Here is a 17,001-nt window from a genome sequence, read left to right on the forward strand (position 1 = left end):
TCTGTTGACCATAAACTGCCCAGTCCGTGGTGTTTTGTTACAGCAGGACGTGTCGTGAATGACTCGACAGGAGCATGGCGACTGTTGACGGAAGCACAAAAATAACACCGAGGAAAGGAAACAGATCACACAAAGCATAGTAAACGTGCTATGCTTCCATTACAGGAAACTCAAAACCAAACGGACCCAATTCGAAAGCGGGCAAAGGATCCGGATAGATAGCTCTCTAAAAGAAGGAAAACAGATGGCCAATAGGCATGTGGTCATCAGGGAGGTGCACGTCGACACCGCAACGTAAAAGGCAGATAATGCCAGTACTGGTGGGGATATAAAGAGAAATCATCGCCCACTGCCGATGGGAATGTAAAATGGCCCAGCCGCCTTGGAAAACCGTCTAGTAGTTTCTTAAGGTATAATCCAGCAATTCCACTCCGAGGGATCTGAGCAAAAGAAATGAAACCATATACCCACACAAACACTTGTACACAAACGTTCGTAATAGCATTATTTATAACAGCTCAAAAGTGGAAACAACCCAAGTGTCCATCAACTGGGAAACAGATTTTTTCAGTGTGGCATATCCACACGATGGTAGGTTATTCCGCAAGAAAAAGAAATAACGCACTGGGGTGCCTGGGTGGCTCAGCTGGTTAAGCGTCTGACTTGTGATTTGGGCTCAGGTCATGATCTCATGGTTCATGAATTCGAGCCCCTGACGGTGTAGAGCCTGCTTGGGATTCTCTGTCTCTCCCTCTCTCTCTATCCCTCCCCTGCTCTCGTTGGAGGGCACTTTATCTCCCAAAATAAATAAACTTAAAGAAAAAAGTCCTGCCCCATGCTACAATATGGATGAATCTTGAGAACATCATGCTCAAGTAAGAAACCAGTCACAAAGGGCTAAGGACCATATGTTGTATGATTCCTTTTATATGAAACGTCCAGAACAGAAGGTATCTATAGAGACAGTCAGCACATTAGCAGTTGCCTAGGGTTGGAGAAAGAGAAGGGAGGTGGGAAAGGGAAATAGGGGATAACTGCTAATGGGCATGGTTTCTTTTCGGGATAAGGAAAATGTTCTAAAATTGAGTAGGAAGAAGGTTGCACAACCGCTTGAGTATATTAAAAAAACGCAGAAATCGCACCTCTTAATAGCTACATTGTATCGTACATGAATTATATCTTAATAACGTTGTTTTAAATACACACACACACACACACACACACACAGGAAAACTGAACAACGTATGAATCGAAGGGGCATGTTTAGGAGTAAAACAAAGTCAAGTCAACCAAGCTATCCCCAGAGTAGGAGCTCTGGGACCATGGGAGAAAGGAAAGATCAGAAAACAATTCACACGGTATGTTTTGAGGAAAGCATCTCTATATATGTAGTGAGAGGAAAGCAAGTAAAATAAAGAAATCACTCCAGCCCTCCTGGGAAGATAAAGCCACCTGCTCGCCCTCCCGTTTCCTTCTGCTGTGAATCACAGAGCAGGAGAAGGCCCAGAGCCCAGTGCAGAATACGGCCAGCCCCTCACCCCCGGCATCTGCACACCGGTCACGCACCTGCACCGGCGGGCACTGTCCCCTCCCTTCCACACAGACAGAGGGCCTGGCCAGAGCTGGAGCCGAGCCCCGCGTTGTTCTCAGAATCCCCCGCCACCACTAACTACTCAGTGCCATTGGGCCAGCTCCTCAGCCTCCGGCCTCTACACCCGGCTTTCCCCTCACCATGTTAAAATTAACACCCTTCCTAAAAATGACAGCGTCCTTCGGGTCCCTCTGCGCGGGCACCTGCCTCTCCCCTCCGACCCCTGGGTTTCCCACCTGCCTCTCACAGCCACCCGCTGGCCTCTCTGCATGGTTCAGTATGTTCTTAGAAGAATGCTTCGAGGGGATGGTTATGACATTTCACGTTTTCCAGAACTTCCTTTCCTTCACGCGCTGCCCTGGTAGAATTGTCCTTCGCAACAAACGTTCTGATATCTGTGGCAAAAGCATACAGGTTTACTTCCCAGCCAACGCCAGAAGGGGGCGTCCTTAGTTGGGATGGGAAGAAGCTAGGATGTCACAGGGGAAACAAGGGCTGGGGGGAGGGGCTTAAAGAAGTGAGGGGGGAGGGTTCACAGGGGATACAGGAAGTGGGGGGAAACCACAAGCCCCCGGCCTGCTGTGATTACCCCAAGAGTGACCCTCCCATTCCTGGGCACACAGTTGATTTGGCAAGGCTTCAACGTGACCCTCTCCCTACCAAGACTCAGGGCTCCAGCTCCCCTCCAAAGGCACTTTTAAAAAACTACCGGGGCGCAGCACGGCGGGTGGTAGGAAAGGGCTCTCTTCCCTGGGAAAACGTTTCTGAGGCCTCAGTAAGCATCCTGGGGCCTGTTGGCCACTGTGCCCTCCCCCGGAGCCCTCTGGGCAGCCCCGTGAGCCTGGTCCGAGGGAAGGCGAAAGCATCTCTTTCTCCTCCACTCCCTTCAGAGGTCTCCACCTGGGGCCCCCCCCATGCCCACACATCTGGGATACTCAGTCCCCTCGGCTAAACTGAGGACCTCTCCCCTTCCTTCCGCTAAACACACCGGCTTCTCCAGGGCGGCCACGCCAACAAACACACATCCACACACTTAACACACTCACACAGACACGCACTGTCCCTCCAAGGCCTGTAGATGAGCAGGTGGCCGCCAGAGGACAGAAGACGCCTCTTCCAGAGTGGAGGCATCCTGTCCCGAGGCTGGGCTTTCAGCTGCCTTGATCTTGCGTGCAGCTGGAGAACTGTGCAAAGGACAGAATGAGCGGGGATGCCGGCCAGGCTGGGGAAGGGCAGGAGGGGGGCTCCAAGTCAGCTCAGAATCAAGAAGACGACCCCCTCTTATCTTTTCCTTTCTTGGGCGTAGACTACAAAGGTTCTCGGCCTTTTGCAGAGGTCGGTGGGGGCGCCAGTGTAGACAGAGGAACGGTCATCAAGGAGACGCAGACGGGCCCCAAACCTCCCACCTCCCTGGGAACCCTGCCTCGGCCTGCTTGAAAGCCTGCCAATCTGGGAGTAAAGAGGCTTATGCCTTTTTCCATCATAGGTACTTTTATTTTATTTTATTTTATTTTATTTTATTTTAATGTTTATTTTTGACAGAGAGAGACAGAGAGCGGGGGCGGGGGGCGGGCAGAGAGAGAAGGAGACACAGAATCCGAAGCAGGCTCCAGGCTCCGAGCTGTCAGCACAGGGCCTGATGCGGGGCTCGAACCCACCAACCGTGAGATCAGGACCTGAGCCAAAATCGGATGCTCAACCGACTGAGCCACCCAGATGCCCCATCATCATAGGTACTTTTTAAAAAAAATACTTGTTTGGGCACCTGGGTGGCTCAGTCAGTTAAGCTCCTGACTTCTGCTGAGGTCATCATCTCACCGTGTGTGAGTTCGAGCCCCGCATCTGGCTGTCTGCTGTCCGCAAAGAGCCTGCTTCAGATCCTCTGTTCCCCTCTCTCTCCACCCTCCCCTGCTTGTGCTCCCTCTCTCTCTCTCTCTCTGTCTCAGAAATAAATAAAACATTTTTCAAAAACTAAAAAAATACTTGTTTACTTCCAGTTGTGTCATTTTTAATTATACCAGTAACTTTGCATCTGCCTATTTTCTTTGTTGGAAATCGAAGTTCAAATCCTCTTTGGTATCTCTCTAAACCCCTGTGCCCTCAAGTCCTGCTCAGTATAACCACTTCTGGGGTGTCTCTCTCCAGGCCCCTCCTTACACTTTATATTCATATACATATACCCCTTAATACATAGGAGTTGTGTTGTCTTTGTTTTAAGTTTATCTGAGAGAGAGAGAAGGTGCAAGCAGGGAGAGTGGGGAGAGACAGAATCCCAAGCGGGGCTCGATCTCACGAACCTAAGATCATGACCTGAGCCGAAACCAAGAGTCGGAGGCTTAACTGCTTAACTGACTGAACCACCCGGGCGCCCCAGGAGGTATTTTTTCATTTAAAAAAAAAAAAAAAGTCCACGTGACTATATTCGTCTACTTTTGCTTGTTCAGCAGTGTTTTTAGAATCTATTCAGATACATAGGTATGTGGATTCCTGGTTAGCTGGCGTATGTCCTGTTTTTATCACATGCACGGACCATCTCTGGTTCTGCGTCTCCCCTGTGGATGGACATGTAGGATGTTCCCAGAGTTCCTGTTACAAACAACGCAGCAGTAAGGTTAGTACTAGCCCTGTGCCCAGCCGGAGGGGCTTAAGGCAGCGGGGGGCTAGAGTGGGGAGGACTCTACCAAGGCCTTTGGTCAGAACTCCTAGTGAATAATGACAATTAGAAGCAGACACGCTTTTGGTCCGATAGCTCCTTTTAAATTTTGCCCAACACACCCCTTATTATTGCCCGCAGGGATAGACTGCTCCCTCCCTCTGTCTTCCTGGCAGGAATGACATTTCTTCCTGGTAGAATGACATTTCGATTTTCACGAGTGCGGCCGAATATCTACTCCAAACTCCATTCCAAGGCGGATTTTTTTCCATCAGCCTTTAAGACACCTTTACTTTTGATTTTTTTCTCTTGCCTGGCCCCCCTCAGCCTCCTGGGAACTTTCTCTCCCTCTACCTGGCCCTGGGACGGGGCTGAGCCCAGCTCTCTGATTTCATCCAGTGGCTCCGGTACATGTTGGTGAATCCAGCCCATATCAGACCCCCATGTCCACAGCCTGGACCCCTCTCCCTGTGAATCCTGGATGGGCTCAGGGTATCTCTGCTTACAAACAAAACGTTCCCAAATTGAACTCGGCCTCCCCCCGCCCCTCCCCACCACAGCCCTACCTTCTTTTACTGCTGCTTCCTCATCTCAGGTAGGGGCAGGGGCAACTCAGCCACCTTCACCCTTGGCCCACTGTCTTCAAAGCCCTGTCCCCACTGTCCCGACTGGTCTGTGATGTGTGTTCCTCTTACTTACAGTTTTAAAAACAAGTCCACAATTCTCCACCCGAAAGGACCGTCTTCTAACCCAGGCCACCTCCTCTCCTTGGTCGCTCAGCCACACAATCTCCTGGCCAGCTTCCCACCCTGGACTTGCCTAGGAACTTCATCCGTTGTCCCCCCCCCCCCCCCCCGCCCGGCCCCAGAGCTTCCTTCCACACCACACATCTGACCGCACCACTCAACCCTCTCCATTCGAGCATAGAGGCCTCCTGACCCTCTTCCACTCTCCTGCCCAGTGCTGTCCACTCCCCTCTCCCCCAGCTCTAAGCTGCACACTAGCTAACCAGAGAGGCTCCCCCAAGTTATGACTTCTCCAGGCACCTTCCTCCCCTCAGCCTGCAACACCCTGCAGACCTTCCTCGTTGGCAACTCCTCAGCCTTCCTGCCCCCACTTAAATACAGCGTCCCCTAGGGCCCTCCCAGCGCCAGCCCCACCCCACCAGTGACGGAGATTAAATTCTGAATGCTGGGTCATTGAGGGCTATTGGAGGCTGATCTGGGTTGGCCGGGGACCGTTGGAGATTGGTTGGAGGCCTTTGGAGGCTGGCAGGGGACCGTTGGGGATTGGCTGGATTCACCTGGGTGCTGGCAGGGTGCCGTTAGGGATAGGCTGAGTGTCGTTGGGGATTGGCTGGAGGCCTCTGAGTGCTGGCTGGAGACTTTTGGAGGACCCTTGGGGACCCTTGGAGGCTGACTGGGGACCCTTGGGGATTGACCGGATTCACTTGGGGGCTGACTGGGTACCATTGGAGACTGGCTGGAGGCCTTTAAGGGCTGGCTGGGGGCCTTTGGAGGCTGACCCAGAACCCTTGGGGATGGGCTGGCTTTACTTGGGGGCTGACTGGGTGTCCTTGGGGATTGGCTGGGTGCCCTCGTGAACTGAGTGGGGGCCTTTGGGGATCGGCCGACTATTGTAGACAGTTGCTGAGAGCACTGAGGGAGGGAGGCCTGCGCTCAGTGCGGGTGGCCTGAGACAAACAGGGCTGGAAGGTGGGGCCCAAAGGGTAGGCGCCAGGGGGGCCCGCTGGTGCCCTGGACCTGGAGTGAGGAGGAATCCGACAGGAGCCCCCAGTCGCCGAGGCCCTGCCAGATGAGGGAGCACCGTGGTGCCCTGGAGCAGCCCCCCGTCTCGGTGCCCCTGTAGAGGCGGGGGTGCTGCCTCGCCTCTGCAGGGCGAGGGCGCCCCCGGGGCAAGGAGCAGGTGTGGTGGCGCGGAGGCCGAGCCCCCTAGCATGGGGGGGAATGGGGGGGATGGGGGGAGGGAATGGGGGAGGGGCGATGTCGGGTCGCTGTAAGTCCAGGGCCGCCCCTGCCGGGAGCCCCGAGATGCCGCGCGGTGCCGCGAGGGATAGGGGACTGCACTCAGTCCCCCATATTCCTGTGCGCCCTTCCCGACCTGTTTGAGCACAGGCTCCAGTGTTAGAGGCTGTGGGGGACTGGGGCAGGGAACTTCTCTGACCTCAGCTTCTGACAGCTCTGCTTTCTGAAACCCTCCCCCCAGGGCAGCTGCGCCCCGGTGGCCTTTGTCACCCTGCTTGCTTCCTGAGGTCAGGGCCCCCGATCACCTGTGCCGCCCAATCTCAGGAACTTCCCTAGTTTTTTATCTTATGGTTAGTTGCCTCTTGTCTCCTCTCATCCCTCCACGGGGTCACTGCGGCCCCTGCATGTGCTCATGCCTCCCTGTACCCAGACTTGGGGAACCTTCACATCTTGAGACTGGGCTTGGACAGGGGACTTGCTTTGGCCAATAAGACAATAGCAAAGGTGATGCAAAAGGAAACTCAGAACTTGCCTGCTCCTCCTGAAAACCTGCCTCCCTCCATTTGAGCAAACCCCGACTCTTCTGATACACGGCGTGGTGCCCATAAAGACCCGACTGAGAGAGAAGCCTTCGGGAATGATCCAGCTCCCAGCCCTCCTGCCACCTGACCCCAGACATGTGAGGAAGCCCAGCCCAGGTCTGCTGAGCCTGGCCCGGACCAGAGGAAGCACCCGGCGGAATCTCGACTTCAAGTGTTACTGAGTTGAGGTACAGTGCCCTGTAGCAACAGACGGCTTGTATACTATTCTTCTCTTAGAAGAAACTATTTCTTCTCCCCACTCTTCCCTCTTCCACCTCTCTGTCCGGACCCTGTCACAGCACCTCCACACGAGAGTTTCTAAAAAAGCGTTTCCCCAATTATTATTATTTTTTTACATGGAGCCCCCCTGTGTCAGAATGGCCTGGAGAACCTCTTGGAAATATGGAGTCCCGAGAATTGCCAGGAATCTCTGGGAGTGCAGGACGAGAATCTTCAAGTTGACAAGTTCCTCTGTGCCTTGAGACAGGGTTGGTTTTTTTTAATTTTTGTTTTAGTTTTTAAAAAAGTTTATCATAAGACATGTTAAAATTTTTTTTTTAATATTTACTTACTATTGAGAGAGCGCAAGCCAGAGAGGGGCAGAGGGGGTGGGGGGGAGAAATCCCAGGCCGGCTCTGCGCTGACGGTGCTGGGTTTGAACTCGCAAACTGGGAGATCGTGACCTGAGCCAAAATCAAGAGTCAGACGTTTAATGGACTGAGCCACCCAGGCGCCCCTCGAGAGACATGTTTGGACAGGTCCCCTTCCTCATCCACAGTCGCTGCAGGGGTCCGATTGCCCCATCCAGATGTTGACCGCAGAAGATAACCCTGGAGAGTCTGGAAGACGTCAGCAGTACAGCGTGCGACACCCTGAGAGCTGGGGGCGCCCAGCTTCCCCTTCTCCTCTCCGTGGCTCCATGCTCTGCTCTGGCCACTCGCAGGGCTGACTCACCGGGCCAGCCTTCTCTCAGGCTGATGTCTCAGCCCAGGCACTTCTGAAGACTGAAAATGAAGCGGGAGGAGGAATCAGGGCGAGGTCTCGGAAAATGGTCCTCCCATTCGATTGACTTCGCTTTCAGGAGTTCACTCAGGACGTCAGGTTTACAATAATTCTCTCTCTGCGGTGCTCCTGAGCTTGCTTTTCTAAGAAAAGGGGCCCCGGATCCGGGCCCTAAAGAGAAGAGAGTCAACCTTCTCTCCACCCTCTGCTTTATCATCTCACTCCTCCAGAAGGTGAGACCCGAGGAGAGCGCTTAGCCCAGGCCCACCACCACGTCTTTTCCCTCCTGCGGGCTCTTCCCGGACTGGCTGAGGGCGAGTGCTCAGAAGGTCTCGCCGGCTGCCCAGCCAAGTGCTCGCTCACGGGCTACCCGCTTGTGGCTGGAACACTGAAGACCGAGGGCTGACCTCAGTGACTTAGAACAAAGGGATCGTGTGAGCCGTGAAAACCCTGAGGTGTCCTGATCCCCAACACGCAGCTCCTGTTCTCCACGTCGAGGCTTAGACCAGACTTGGCCGCTTTTACCAAGAGCTTGTCTGACAAAGACCTTGACAGACGGGGTTGGATTTAGCCCTTCACCAGTGGATTTAGCCACCATGGAGGCAGGACAGGTGAGTTTCCGAAGCCCACGCCGTGGAAACAGACAAATGCATGAACGTCAACAAAGATGATAGAATTATGAAGGCCCAGTTGTGACGGTAGCCGGGACAGGGACGACCCTTAAATCCTCCATAGGTGGCCCGAGGTTCGATGCCTTTATCCTACCAGTGCCTGTTTCTGGACGAAAGAAGCAGCCTTAGCTGTTTGTTGGTCACTAGGTCCTTTTTCCTTCAAATATTAAGTGTCCCCCCCAAAGCTACTTTTCCCACCAAACTCCTTCTTACTGTTCTTTTTCCCCAGCAGTGACTTGGACTTGGGATTTACACTTGAGATCCAGCATCCGTAGACAGAAGCCCTTCTTTTTTTTAGACAATAACCAAGCTCAGAGAAGGGACCCAAAGAGGAATTTGGGGAGGTGACATCTGAACTCTAAGAATGTTATTACTCTTTCTTGAGAAGGAAGGAAACAGTCGCTGGATGCCTGCCACGTGCTGTACCTCCTGTGGCTGGTCATTTCACAAAGACGTCCTTTGTCCTTGAACGGCCTCAGGTACACATTGCCATCCTTGCACGTGTGAGAACATGGACAGAAAAGGCATTCCTTTCTTTGTAGGAGATGATGGCCAGTAAGTGCCAGTGGGGTTACAGGTACTTTAACTAAATTGCCTCCAACTGGTTCTCATGACTCCTGCTGGAAGACCGCCGGATTCGATTCCAGCTTTAGCTGTCGTGCTCCGGTGGACCGAGGTAAACAAAAGATAACGGCTACAAAAAATGGAAAACTCATCCAGTGGCTTAATTCTTGTAGGGGTCAACTCCCTTCCAGGATCCACTTTCCACTTACTTTTTTTTTTTTTTTTTTTAGTATCTTACAGCAACAGTTTTTGACATTTCCCCCACAGAGATTTTAGTAGTTATTCGTGCAAGATCGTCTGATAGAAGCAGCTTGGCCATTCCAAAAGCGGGTCCAGCAAAGTTCTGTGAAATATGGGTCGAGTTTCATGACTGACCCTTAAACTACAGATGGCACTTGCACAGGAATGTTGCCCTTTAGGTGCCACGTTTAGGGGGGTGCCTGGGGGGCTCAGTCAGTTAAGCGTCCGACGTCTGCTCAGGTCATGATCTCACAGTTCGTGGGTTCGAGCCCCACGTCAGGCTCTGTGCTGATGGCTCAGAGCCTGGAGCCTGCTTTGGATTCTGTGTCTTCCTCTCTCTTTCTCTGACCCTTCCCCGCTCAGGCTTTATCTCTCTCTCAAAAATAAATGAACATTTAAAGAAACAAATAAATGATTAAAAAAAACAAACGCAAAACATGTTTAGGACTCCTCACTGGAAATAGCTTTTGGAACCAGATTAGAAGTCATAGAACCTGGTCTTGCTCATAAGAGTCAATTTCTATTTTCCATCCCAAGTGGTAATATGCAGTTTAACTGCCCTTTTATTTGCCTCATCGATTCCAAACTTCTTTCAGTTTTTATGAGAAATTTAGTTCATTCTCTTATAAGGATTTCTCACCTTGGAAAATATTTCAAAGCCCCTTGAGCTAAGGACTTTGAGAGGGGGGCACCCCAGAGGAGTTCCAGAGTGGTAATAAGCTGTCACCTCCCAAGTGGAGCGGCTAAGCTGCTGTCTGAGGGGATTCTTTAGAAGGCAAGAACAAGAACTCAATTAGATTTATCTGGGTTGTTCCACAAAAGAAGACCTCAATCTGGGATGTGTATAATACGCACCAGGTTCTTTGTGCAGAGTTAAACTGGATATTCTTTACTTCACTGAAAATTTTCAGTCTCATATTTAAGGTGCTGGTCTCCTGAACAATGGTAGATGGCATTTTAACAGGTGGTTGGGGTCTGTGCTTTGGTAAGTAATGTACTAGCGTGGGTCCTGGAAGGTTCGAACGAAATGAAATCATCTAAGACAAAAGACAAGAAAAAGCAACCCAAGATAGGGTCATTCTGGGCCTGCTCAGACTGGGATGGCAACCGGGATGGGCCAGTATGTCCTTCTCAGCCTCAAGAAGGTGTGGTGAGAAAGACGCCCGTTCCCAACCACGCCTTCTCATTGTGAATGTCCCACTGATCTGAGTTGGAGGAAGTCCTCTGGTGATACTGAGCCCCTCGGATTGCCCATCACTGGCAAGATACGAGGGGTTCCAAGCAATTCCTTGTGAATCTGTCACAAAAGGGACGCCTTCCCCCCGGCCTTTGACCTGTCTCTTGGTGGATCCCTTGTGAAGGTGAGAGCCCGAGTGACAGGTGAGAAGCCACGTTTTAAGCACCAGGTGTCACGTTCTGGTCCTGAGCACCAGATCTCAGATGGTGGGAAAGGCACAGATCCTCATCAGGGTTTGCAAAAGTACTAGCGAGGAACCGTCACATGCAGAGTTCCTCTGCCCTCCTGTGGTTAACAGGATGACTGATAGTGACCTGTCAGGTGCCCTGCTTAGGTTTGTGGATTTAGATGAACTAAAGCCATAAATTCCTCCACTTTCCCAATTTAGATGGTAGTCTCTATTACAGGCATGGGTAAGGTGAAAGATACAAATTCTTTGAAAAAGCAAATGGAAGGTTTTTCTCAAGTACTGTATCTTTAATTCATAAACCAACCATTTTACAGGAAAAAAAGAAGTGGTATAGATCTCTCTCTCTCTCTCTCTCTCTCTCTCTCTCTGCTTTTTAGTGCCTTCACATGATAAATGCCTTTCTATTTGTCTTCTTTCCAAATTGCAGGGTAAATTCCTGGAGGGTAGGGAATGTTACTAGCTCTTTGTCAGATCCCATGTTCCTAGCTCAAGGAAGAGCACATTGTTTTCAGCAAATATCGTTGAGTAGCAAAATTACAAGGGGTAAGAGTTTACAGTATTTTTCTCTTTGTTTTTGCAGCACTGGCAGGCAGTGGCTTTTTTATTTGATCACCTTATGCATAGATTATTGCCGGTAGAGGGGATCATATGCTACCAAGACCCATTTCCTTTAAAAAATACATATTTTTTAACATTTATTTATTACTGAGAGACAGAGAGACACAGAGCATGAGCAGGGAAGGGGCAGAGAGAGGGGGAGACACAGAATCCGACAGACACAGAGACACAGAGCCTGACACGGGGCTTGAACCCACAAACTGCGAGATCATGACCTGAGCCGAAGTCGGACGCTTAACCGACTGAGCCACCCAGGCGCCCCTACCAAGACCCATTTCTCGTGGCATGGCGAAATGCTCAAAGCAGTGAGCCTTGCCGCCTCTCCCTGGATATTGAAATCAAAACAGGTCAGCAGTTGCTCTCCACCTAAGGTGAAAGGCAAAGAAACAACCATGGATCAGATTAACAAAAGTCAGTGCTTTGTATGGTGGGCGATGATACTCTGAACCCCAAACTCTCTTTTGTCGCTAATAACCCTGCTAGTTCAGAAAATGTCCCTGTCATGTGGTCCACGAGCCGCAAGGATTTTCACGATAGCTGTGTTTGTAAAAGGAGAAATTTTGTAAAATGTGAAAAATAGGAAAACAAACACACAAACTACGTGGTGGCCACGTAACAGTTCATTACATAACTGACCTATGCAATAGGTACAAACGCTAAAATATCACGGAGAAGTGCTTACCGTCAATTCTGTAGGAAAGACAGTTGGCTCTTGTGGTGTATAATTGCCTAACCGCATCGCCTGAGAAGTTCATTGCTATGATGCAAAGGAGCGGTGATAGCGGGCATCCGTTTCTTTCTGACCGTGGTGAAAATGCCTCGAGGATTTTCCATCACAGCAGCTGTCTATTGTGGAAGAACCAACTTTCCCAAAGTGAAGCCGCTTTTTCATTTCTTCTGCTCACAAACACTCAAGTGTCGACAGAGCTTGACAGGAATGACTTCCCCTTGGCTCCACACGGCATCCGCAGAGATGCTCAAGCTGAGACCGGACCATCCACTTCCAGTCCGGATCACCCCCATGACTGGAAAGCAAATGCAGGCCGTGGGCTAGCAGCGGCGGGTCGCGGGTCTGGGAGCAGGGGGCCTTGCTTCTTCTCCAAGTGGGCTTCTGCACTGGATGATGGCTGTGTTCCCAGAACAAGTGTCCCAAGAGACCCAGGCCGAAGGGGGTGGGCACTCTTATGCTCGATCCTTGGAAACCACCCAGCATCGTTTCCACTGTTGCTTATTAGTGGAGGGAGTCGCAAAGTTCCACGCAGGTTAAAGGAGGACACAGATTCCACCCATGAGATGGTGGCAAGGTTGTATTATATAATGAGTGGGGATGAGAGACATTCTTCTATTCTAAATTGTTTTTAGTGTTTCTTTTTGAGAGAGAGAGAGACAGAGTATGAGGGGGGTGTGCAGAGAAAGAGATAAGGAGACACAGAATCCGAAGCAGGCTTCAGGCTCTGAGCTGTCAGCACAGAGCCCAATGTGGGGCTCGAACTCACCAGCTGTGAGATCCTGACTTGAGCTGAATGAAGTCAGACGCTTGACAGACTGAGCCACCCAGGTGCCCCGACATTCTCTAGTCTAAAGTTGACATGTTAACCTCTCTTATTAACAAATTCATTGAAACACTTTATCTTCGAAATGCCCCCTCTGCTCTTTGTATATATTTTATTGAATGCTTTTTTTTTTCCTCTTTTTGGTTTTTACCGCAGAAATTGGATGCTTTCTTCGTTTCAATAATGTTTACCACCAAGGAATGCATCTCTAAGGATGTTACTAAATAATGCCAAACTGTACCAATTTATACGCCCACCAGAGAGTGTGAGAGCTCCTGTTCCAAGCCCTGTTACCATAATCTGATTTTACCAGATTTCTTTCTTGTTGATGGTGGGTTTGTAATGGAAAAGAACACGTGGATCTTACTTTACTCTCGCCTTCCTTCACGCCATCTTTCCAAAGAGTGAGAATGTTATCTCCTTTAAAGTCTGCCCCTCCAGATGCATAGCTCATAACTGTTTGACTTGGTTATACAGAAATATCTGGCTGAGTATATGGAGACCAGAGGTAGAATGTGCCTATATTAGCAAAACTCTGGATCCTTCCATTTCTGCTTTAGTGGCTGGCTAGAATTAGCTGGAGTTCTTGTCTCTCTCATGACTTTGCTCCAAGCAGTCAAAAAATGGTCAACATAGGCCATCATTCTGGATCTTTCCTACCATTTCGCTAATGCTACATAATCGATCAAATTGTAGTCCACCCTCCAAAATAACGCAGGTAATAAAACCTGACCAAACATTCTACCACCAGGTAATCTGAGGTACCAGTTTCTCAGTCTATGCCCAGCTACAAAAATCAGGGGACCTGTTACTACGGAAGAAGGAAGGATGGACATTGGTGGACCACGAGCACTCTTGGCCACAGCCTCCTTCTGGCATCACTTTTGCCCCCCTTCTTAACTTTTTGTTTTCTGGAAAAGTCTTTAGATTATCCCAGTTCTTGGATAACAGAGCTGGGTGGACCATTCATTTTTCTCATTCGACCGTCTCCTGTCACCATTGATGGGAACACTCGGGTATTCTTGTCTCCTTGGCTGCTTTCAAGAACACTTTCGTTTTTGGTGTTTCCATGATTCCTCAACAACGTAAAGGATACGTTTTTAAAAATTGATCCTACTTGGTACACAGTGGGATTCCTGAATTTGTGGATGCATGAGAATTTCAGAAAGTTCTCAGCCTTTTCTTTTTGACACCGACTTTCCTCATTCTCTCTCTCCTCTCCTGCTGCAATTCCCAACTAGATGTTTGACGTTTTCATTTTACCTTCTGTGTATCTTCTCTTTCTGATTTTCTGTCCTTCTGTTCTCCTTGTAATTTCTTCCTATGTTTTTCTAGTTCACCAGACTTTTCTCCAACAGTGTCTTATTGTCAAATCTGCTCTGTTTCTTTTAAATTGTGATGATCATATTTCTTCATTTCTAAGTTGCAAATGCAGAGTAGTCATAGACATTGTTTTGAAAACCAATTTACTTAACAGAATCATATCCATATGAAATGATATACACTAATACAAAAACAAAAACAAAAGTCCTCTATCAGGGATTTTGAAATAAATGTCAAACCAGCCCTTCATTCCTTCAGGCTTACAAGCCTGTGAGGCCCCGGGCACGGTCCTATGTATGGCCATGATGGTCTGGAGAATTACTTTCCCAGGCTCAAGGCTGTGCCTTTCTCTTGCAAAGCATAAATTGAAGATACCTTTGGGTTAGGATAGGGCATTGGGTAGAAGGGAAAACAGAGGTCAATGGCTGAGTAGGTGGTGGGGGGCCTTTTGGTGGGGACATGATCATGGGCACTTCTTGGCAATGTGGGGTGTGCCTTGTGCCAGTGTGAGCTGAGCCAGCCACCATGGAGAGGGAAAGTGCTCCTTGGGCCATTGTCTTTCATTAAGGGTACAGCGGGGGACAGAACTGGGGTACATGTCTATGCAGTTAGAGATTTTTTCCTGGTCCCCAACTCATTTCCAGACATATCTAAAGGAGAAGGGAGAAAAAATGTAGGTGAATTTTCCAGGGGGCAGACAGGAGATCTACACCTTTCACATAGCAAGGGCTCCAAGAGACTCGATGGCCTCTGGTAAAGGCCCCCAGCCTCCCATGAGAGTAAACCTCTCTCAGCTCCACTTGGTGAAGCTGCGTGGAGACTCCTTCCAGAGGGGTTTCTTCGCGCTCTTTTTTTATTCCCCCCCACGATTCTCTCCATTTGTTTCTCTTTTCTATAGCCTAATGCCTAGGTTTCTTGTTTTAGGCAAACCTTCTCCGTGTTCCCATCACTTCTGTCCCCATAGAAAACGGTTTACTTGTTAACTAATGACTCGCCTCCCCGATCAAAATATATGCCACGAGGTCGCAAGCTTTGATTTCATTCACTACTCTATCCCCAGTGCTTAGCATAATGTCTGGTCGAGAGTAAGTCCTTAATAAATATTTGTTGAATGTTGAATTCTGATTTTACTTGAGATGCTTGGCAGAGATAAAACTGATTAATTCTTGGGTTATTCCTAAGTGAAGCCTGCTGCACTTAGCACCAGAAGTACGACAGGCTCTGCTCTACTCAAGGAGTACAATGTGTGGCTTGGAGGTTTGGCGCAGGTGTTTCATGGATGGAATTTAGTAATGCCCATCCTTGCTTTGCACAAAAGGTCTGGACTGCTCAGGCAGGGTCAGAAGCCCCATGGCAACGGTGACATTTACCATCGGATATCTACATTATTCAGAATATGGATAAAGTTGTTACGAGATCCCTAAGAGTAGTTTCGTAAGGGGTACGGCTTGAAACATCTCGAGTATCTAGGAATAAATTTACCAGAAGATGTCCAAAACTTCTCCAGGAAAACTTATAAAATTCCATTGAGGGAAGGACATAAAATGAGAAACTGGCAAGAGATAAAGGTTGTTCATGGATCAAAAAACCCAATGCTGTAAATCAGTCAGCACTGCCGCAAATTATAGAATCAATGCGATCCCAACTGGGTTTATAGTAGAACTGTGCTAATTGTTTTAAAAAAACGTATATAACAAAGAACCGATCAATAATAGCCAAGACCCTCTTGAAGAAAAGAAGGCAGGAGGATTGCCATACCTGTTGCCATAATAGATTATGAAATTCCAGTAAAAAGGGAGGACAGTGGGGCACTGGCCCAGGGACTGACTCACAGAGCAGAGGGTAGAAGAGGGAGGCCATGGGATCCTGCAGGGATGGACCCTGGACTTTGAGAGGCAGGGGTTCTGACCACTGAGGAAAGGACGGGGTCTTCAATAGAAGTTACTGAGGTTCGTGGCTGTGTTTTTCTAGGATTTTGTATACGGTTGTGAAACCATCTGACGTTATCTGGTGACGTTGGAGTTGAAGGCCACTGTGGGGAAATTTTGGTGCACTGGGATCAAAAAATGTTCAAAGGAGCTGTGTTGACAATGGCCAGAACGTGGAAATAACCCAAATGGTCATTCAGGATATTGATGTCATGGACGACTCTGTAGGAACATGGCAACGGGGATGAAAGGCACAGAAATAACACTGAGGACAAGAAGCAAATCACACAAGATATGCTATGTTTCCCTCTACAGGAAGCTCAAAAACAGGGAGACTAGAAACAATCCTTGAAAGGGCCTACTTAGCTGAAACAATCAAGGGAACCAAGGGATTGCAGGAGAGGAGCCCTGTGACTTCTCGGGACAAGGAACAGGACGTTCCCATGGCAACCTTCTCAGGTCCTGGCACCTTTCTGTTTCAAAACCTGCGTTAAGGATTGCAGAGGCCTTCGTTTGATTCTTATTCAAGGATATACAAATATGTCCTTTGTCATCATCTGCATATATGGTGCATTTGACAGTTAAAAATTATTTTTAAATTCTGTACTAACAACAGACAATGTGACACGTAGAATGTTTACTACGTGCCCGGACCCAGGGTAATTGCTGTGCACAGACAGCAATCCCCGAATCACATCCCTGTGAATATCCCCATGCCGGGGTCACTTGGGCCACTTGATGACATTGTCTCTTGCCCAGAGCCACACGGGAGGAAGGAGCTGAGCAGGGCTTTCATCGTCTCAGGCGTGTCTGATTCCAAAGCCCGCTTCTGCTATCCTACCCAGTAGCACATGAGGTCAATAGT

General features: G+C 49.3%; 2 protein-coding genes across 2 annotated transcripts in view; both read right to left on the minus strand.

Annotated features, from left to right (window-relative positions):
- The window catches only part of MOBP (myelin associated oligodendrocyte basic protein), a 42,352-nt gene extending 40,349 nt beyond the window's left edge, over positions 1-2,003 (minus strand). The window contains exon 1 of the mRNA XM_049628969.1: positions 1,828-2,003. The gene's annotated coding sequence lies outside the window, so the exon portion shown is untranslated. The remainder of the gene's footprint in view (positions 1-1,827) is intronic.
- Positions 1-17,001, minus strand: part of RPSA (ribosomal protein SA) — a 78,296-nt gene that overhangs the window by 52,403 nt on the left and 8,892 nt on the right. The window lies entirely within an intron of this gene.

This window comes from Panthera uncia, chromosome C2 (assembly GCF_023721935.1).
Source record: "Panthera uncia isolate 11264 chromosome C2, Puncia_PCG_1.0, whole genome shotgun sequence".
Classification (NCBI taxonomy): Eukaryota; Metazoa; Chordata; class Mammalia; order Carnivora; family Felidae; genus Panthera; species Panthera uncia.